We start from the raw sequence: 7,537 nt of genomic DNA on the forward strand, positions 1-7,537 counted from the left end.
ATCCTGCTATATCTCCCACATGGAAAATGCCAGGAGGCAAAAGTGGGGATTAAGTTTAGACTTTCTCGGAACTGCTTCAAATCAACTAGATATCTTTGTGCTGTAAATCTCCCAACAGACAAACGCAAAAGCAGCAAACATCTCGCTGTATGTCCCACATCCAAAGTGCCAAGAAAGTAATGTAGAGCTTGCTCTCCCTGTCTTTGAGTACAGTTTTCAGTGTCCCGGTTACCTCTTTGCTAACATTCTCTTCAGAGCTGCAGTGAAACCAGGAACCACGTGGAGAAGGCACCCACACTGAAAATGCCTGGAAGGAACATTGGGGCTTCTTCTCAGTGTCTCTGATGTCGGGTTTCACTGTCCCGGGAAAGTCTCTGCTAACACCCTGCAGAGCGCAGTGCCCAATATACAGAAACATCTTGCGGTATCTCCTACAGGGAAAGTGCCAGGAGGAATTGTGGAGCTTGGTCTCAGTGTCTCTGAGAATTGCTCTGATTATCCGTGTGACCTCTTTGCTAAGACTCTCCAGAGAGACGTCCTCAAAACCAACACACATCTTGACATATCTCCCGCATTGATCGCAGTGTCTCCAGAAACGGCATTCAAGGAGCCAGGAACTTTTCTGCCCACACTGTCCATTGAGTTGTCCTCAAAACCAATATACATCCTGCTATATCTCCCACATGGAAAATGCCAGGAGGCAAAAGTGGGGATTATGTTTAGACTTTCTCGGAACTGCTTCAAATCAACTAGATATCTTTGTGCTGTAAATCTCCCAACAGACAAACGCAAAAGCAGCAAACATCTCGCTGTATGTCCCACATCCAAAGTGCCAAGAGAGTAATGTAGAGCTTGCTCTCCCTGTCTTTGAGTACAGTTTTCAGTGTCCCGGTTACCTCTTTGCTAACATTCTCTTCAGAGCTGCAGTGAAACCAGGAACCACGTGGAGAAGGCACCCACACTGAAAATGCCTGGAAGGAACATTGGGGCTTCTTCTCAGTGTCTCTGATGTCGGGTTTCACTGTCCCGGGAAAGTCTCTGCTAACACCCTGCAGAGCGCAGTGCCCCATATACAGAAACATCTTGCGGTATCTCCTACAGGGAAAGTGCCAGGAGGAATTCTCGATCTTGTTCTCAGTGTCTCTGAGAATTGCTCTGATTATCCGTGTGACCTCTTTGCTAAGACTCTCCAGAGAGCCGTCCTCAAAACCAACACACATCTTGACATATCTCCCACAATGATCGCAGTGTCTCCAGAAACGGCATTCAAGGAGCCAGGAACTTTTCTGCCCACACTGTCCATTGAGTTGTCCTCAAAACCAATATACATCCTGCTATATCTCCCACATGGAAAATGCCAGGAGGGAAAAGTGGGGATTATGTTTAGACTTTCTCGGAACTGCTTCAAATCAACTAGATATCTTTGTGCTGTAAATCTCCCAACAGACAAACGCAAAAGCAGCAAACATCTCGCTGTATGTCCCACATCCAAAGTGCCAAGAAAGTAATGTAGAGCTTGCTCTCCCTGTCTTTGAGTACAGTTTTCAGTGTCCCGGTTACCTCTTTGCTAACATTCTCTTCAGAGCTGCAGTGAAACCAGGAACCACGTGGAGAAGGCACCCGCACTGAAAATGCCTGGAAGGAACATTGGGGCTTCTTCTCAGTGTCTCTGATGTCGGGTTTCACTGTCCCGGGAAAGTCTCTGCTAACACCCTGCAGAGCGCAGTGCCCAATATACAGAAACGTCTTGCGGTATCTCCTACAGGGAAAGTGCCAGGAGGAATTGTGGAGCTTGGTCTCAGTGTCTCTGAGAATTGCTCTGATTATCCGTGTGACCTCTTTGCTAAGACTCTCCAGAGAGCCGTCCTCAAAACCAACACACATCTTGACATATCTCCCGCATTGATCGCAGTGTCTCCAGAAACGGCATTCAAGGAGCCAGGAACTTTTCTGCCCACACTGTCCATTGAGTTGTCCTCAAAACCAATATACATCCTGCTATATCTCCCACATGGAAAATGCCAGGAGGCAAAAGTGGGGATTATGTTTAGACTTTCTCGGAACTGCTTCAAATCAACTAGATATCTTTGTGCTGTAAATCTCCCAACAGCCAAATGTAAAAGCAGCAAACATCTCGCTGTATGTCCCACATCCAAAGTGCCAAGAAAGTAATGTAGAGCTTGCTCTCCCTGTCTTTGAGTACAGTTTTCAGTGTCCCGGTTACCTCTTTGCTAACATTCTCTTCAGAGCTGCAGTGAAACCAGGAACCACGTGGAGAAGGCACCCACACTGAAAATGACTGGAAGGAACGTTGGGGCTTCTTCTCAGTGTCTCTGACATAGGGTTTCACTGTCCCGGGAAAGTCTCTGCTAACACCCTGCAGAGCGCAGTGCCCAATATACAGAAACGTCTTGCGGTATCTCCTACAGGGAAAGTGCCAGGAGGGAATTCTCGATCTTGTTCTCAGTGTCTCTGAGAATTGCTCTGATTAACCGTGTGACCTCTTTGCTAAGACTCTCCAGAGAGCCTTCCTCAAAACCAACACACATCTTGACATATCTCCCACATTGATCGCAGTGTCTCCAGAAACGGCATTCAAGGAGCCAGGAACTTTTCTGCCCACACTGTCCATTGAGTTGTCCTCAAAACCAATATACATCCTGCTATATCTCCCACATGGAAAATGCCAGGAGGGAAAAGTGGGGATTATGTTTAGACTTTCTCGGAACTGCTTCAAATCAACTAGATATCTTTGTGCTGTAAATCTCCCAACAGACAAACGCAAAAGCAGCAAACATCTCGCTGTATGTCCCACATCCAAAGTGCCAAGAGAGTTATGTAGAGCTTGCTCTCCCTGTCTTTGAGTACAGTTTTCAGTGTCCCGGTTACCTCTTTGCTAACATTCTCTTCAGAGCTGCAGTGAAACCAGGAACCACGTGGAGAAGGCACCCACACTGAAAATGACTGGAAGGAACATTGGGGCTTCTTCTCAGTGTCTCTGATGTCGGGTTTCACTGTCCCGGGAAAGTCTCTGCTAACACCCTGCAGAGCGCAGTGCCCAATATACAGAAACATCTTGCGGTATCTCCTACAGGGAAAGTGCCAGGAGGAATTGTGGAGCTTGGTCTCAGTGTCTCTGAGAATTGCTCTGATTATCCGTGTGACCTCTTTGCTAAGACTCTCCAGAGAGCCGTCCTCAAAACCAACACACATCTTGACATATCTCCCACATTGATCGCAGTGTCTCCAGAAACGGCATTCAAGGAGCCAGGAACTTTTCTGCCCACACTGTCCATTGAGTTGTCCTCAAAACCAATATACATCCTGCTATATCTCCCACATGGAAAATGCCAGGAGGCAAAAGTGGGGATTATGTTTAGACTTTCTCGGAACTGCTTCAAATCAACTAGATATCTTTGTGCTGTAAATCTCCCAACAGACAAACGCAAAAGCAGCAAACATCTCGCTGTATGTCCCACATCCAAAGTGCCAAGAGAGTAATGTAGAGCTTGCTCTCCCTGTCTTTGAGTACAGTTTTCAGTGTCCCGGTTACCTCTTTGCTAACATTCTCTTCAGAGCTGCAGTGAAACCAGGAACCACGTGGAGAAGGCACCCACACTGAAAATGACTGGAAGGAACATTGGGGCTTCTTCTCAGTGTCTCTGATGTCGGGTTTCACTGTCCCGGGAAAGTCTCTGCTAACAGCCTGCAGAGCGCAGTGCCCAATATACAGAAACATCTTGCGGTATCTCCTACAGGGAAAGTGCCAGGAGGAATTCTCGATCTTGTTCTCAGTGTCTCTGAGAATTGCTCTGATTATCCGTGTGACCTCTTTGCTAAGACTCTCCAGAGAGCCATCCTCAAAACCAACACACATCTTGACATATCTCCCGCATTGATCGCAGTGTCTCCAGAAACGGCATTCAAGGAGCCAGGAACTTTTCTGCCCACACTGTCCATTGAGTTGTCCTCAAAACCAATATACATCCTGCTATATCTCCCACATGGAAAATGCCAGGAGGGAAAAGTGGGGCTTATGTTTAGACTTTCTCGGAACTGCTTCAAATCAACTAGATATCTTTGTGCTGTAAATCTCCCAACAGCCAAACGCAAAAGCAGCAAACATCTCGCTGTATGTCCCACATCCAAAGTGCCAAGAGAGTAATGTAGAGCTTGCTCTCCCTGTCTTTGAGTACAGTTTTCAGTGTCCCGGTTACCTCTTTGCTAACATTCTCTTCAGAGCTGCAGTGAAACCAGGAACCACGTGGAGAAGGCACCCGCACTGAAAATGCCTGGAAGGAACATTGGGGCTTCTTCTCAGTGTCTCTGATGTCGGGTTTCACTGTCCCGGGAAAGTCTCTGCTAACACCCTGCAGAGCGCAGTGCCCAATATACAGAAACATCTTGCGGTATCTCCTACAGGGAAAGTGCCAGGAGGAATTGTGGAGCTTGGTCTCAGTGTCTCTGAGAATTGCTCTGATTATCCGTGTGACCTCTTTGCTAAGACTCTCCAGAGAGCCGTCCTCAAAACCAACACACATCTTGACATATCTCCCACATTGATCGCAGTGTCTCCAGAAACGGCATTCAAGGAGCCAGGAACTTTTCTGCCCACACTGTCCATTGAGTTGTCCTCAAAACCAATATACATCCTGCTATATCTCCCACATGGAAAATGCCAGGAGGCAAAAGTGGGGATTATGTTTAGACTTTCTCGGAACTGCTTCAAATCAACTAGATATCTTTGTGCTGTAAATCTCCCAACAGACAAACGCAAAAGCAGCAAACATCTCGCTGTATGTCCCACATCCAAAGTGCCAAGAGAGTAATGTAGAGCTTGCTCTCCCTGTCTTTGAGTACTGTTTTCAGTGTCCCGGTTACCTCTTTGCTAACATTCTCTTCAAAGCTGCAGTGAAACCAGGAACCACGTGGAGAAGGCACCCACACTGAAAATGACTGGAAGGAACATTGGGGCTTCTTCTCAGTGTCTCTGACATAGGGTTTCACTGTCCCGGGAAAGTCTCTGCTAACACCCTGCAGATCGCAGTGCCCAATATACAGAAACGTCTTGCGGTATCTCCTACAGGGAAAGTGCCAAGAGGGAATTCTCGATCTTGTTCTCAGTGTCTCTGAGAATTGCTCTGATTATCCGTGTGACCTCTTTGCTAAGACTCTCCAGAGAGCCGTCCTCAAAACCAACACACATCTTGACATATCTCCCTCATTGATCGCAGTGTCTCCAGAAACGGCATTCAAGGAGCCAGGAAGTTTTCTGCCCACACTGTCCATTGAGTTGTCCTCAAAACCAATATACATCCTGCTATATCTCCCACATGGAAAATGCCAGGAGGGAAAAGTGGGGATTATGTTTAGACTTTCTCGGAACTGCTTCAAATCAACTAGATAGCTTTGTGCTGTAAATCTCCCAACAGACAAACGCAAAAGCAGCAAACATCTCGCTGTATGTCCCACATCCAAAGTGCCAAGAAAGTAATGTAGAGCTTGCTCTCCCTGTCTTTGAGTACAGTTTTCAGTGTCCCGGTTACCTCTTTGCTAACATTCTCTTCAGAGCTGCAGTGAAACCAGGAACCACGTGGAGAAGGCACCCGCACTGAAAATGACTGGAAGGAACATTGGGGCTTCTTCTCAGTGTCTCTGACATAGGGTTTCACTGTCCCGGGAAAGTCTCTGCTAACACCCTGCAGAGCGCAGTGCCCAATATACAGAAACATCTTGCGGTATCTCCTACAGGGAAAGTGCCAGGAGGAATTCTCGATCTTGTTCTCAGTGTCTCTGAGAATTGCTCTGATTATCCGTGTGACCTCTTTGCTAAGACTCTCCAGAGAGCCGTCCTCAAAACCAACACACATCTTGACATATCTCCCGCATTGATCGCAGTGTCTCCAGAAACGGCATTCAAGGAGCCAGGAACTTTTCTGCCCACACTGTCCATTGAGTTGTCCTCAAAACCAATATACATCCTGCTATATCTCCCACATGGAAAATGCCAGGAGGCAAAAGTGGGGATTATGTTTAGACTTTCTCGGAACTGCTTCAAATCAACTAGATATCTTTGTGCTGTAAATCTCCCAACAGACAAACGCAAAAGCAGCAAACATCTCGCTGTATGTCCCACATCCAAAGTGCCAAGAAAGTAATGTAGAGCTTGCTCTCCCTGTCTTTGAGTACAGTTTTCAGTGTCCCGGTTACCTCTTTGCTAACATTCTCTTCAGAGCTGCAGTGAAACCAGGAACCACGTGGAGAAGGCACCCGCACTGAAAATGCCTGGAAGGAACATTGGGGCTTCTTCTCAGTGTCTCTGATGTCGGGTTTCACTGTCCCGGGAAAGTCTCTGCTAACACCCTGCAGAGCGCAGTGCCCAATATACAGAAACGTCTTGCGGTATCTCCTACAGGGAAAGTGCCAAGAGGGAATTCTCGATCTTGTTCTCAGTGTCTCTGAGAATTGCTCTGATTAACCGCGTGACCTCTTTGCTAAGACTCTCCAGAGAGCCGTCCTCAAAACCAACACACATCTTGACATATCTCCCACATTGATCGCAGTGTCTCCAGAAACGGCATTCAAGGAGCCAGGAACTTTTCTGCCCACACTGTCCATTGAGTTGTCCTCAAAACCAATATACATCCTGCTATATCTCCCACATGGAAAATGCCATGAGGCAAAAGTGGGGATTATGTTTAGACTTTCTCGGAACTGCTTCAAATCAACTAGATATCTTTGTGCTGTAAATCTCCCAACAGACAAACGCAAAAGCAGCAAACATCTCGCTGTGTGTCCCACATCCAAAGTGCCAAGAGAGTAATGTAGAGCTTGCTCTCCCTGTCTTTGAGTACAGTTTTCAGTGTCCCGGTTACCTCTTTGCTAACATTCTCTTCAGAGCTGCAGTGAAACCAGGAACCACGTGGAGAAGGCACCCACACTGAAAATGCCTGGAAGGAACATTGGGGCTTCTTCTCAGTGTCTCTGATGTCGGGTTTCACTGTCCCGGGAAAGTCTCTGCTAACACCCTGCAGAGCGCAGTGCCCAATATACAGAAACATCTTGCAGTATCTCCTACAGGGAAAGTGCCAGGAGGAATTCTCGATCTTGTTCTCAGTGTCTCTGAGAATTGCTCTGATTATCCGTGTGACCTCTTTGCTAAGACTCTCCAGAGAGCCGTCCTCAAAACCAACACACATCTTGACATATCTCCCACAATGATCGCAGTGTCTCCAGAAACGGCATTCAAGGAGCCAGGAACTTTTCTGCCCACACTGTCCATTGAGTTGTCCTCAAAACCAATATACATCCTGCTATATCTCCCACATGGAAAATGCCAGGAGGCAAAAGTGGGGATTATGTTTAGACTTTCTCGGAACTGCTTCAAATCAACTAGATATCTTTGTGCTGTAAATCTCCCAACAGACAAACGCAAAAGCAGCAAACATCTCGCTGTATGTCCCACATCCAAAGTGCCAAGAAAGTAATGTAGAGCTTGCTCTCCCTGTCTTTGAGTACAGTTTTCAGTGTCCCGGTT

Source organism: Larus michahellis, unplaced genomic scaffold (assembly GCF_964199755.1).
Source record: "Larus michahellis unplaced genomic scaffold, bLarMic1.1 SCAFFOLD_26, whole genome shotgun sequence".
In the NCBI taxonomy this organism is placed as follows: Eukaryota; Metazoa; Chordata; class Aves; order Charadriiformes; family Laridae; genus Larus; species Larus michahellis.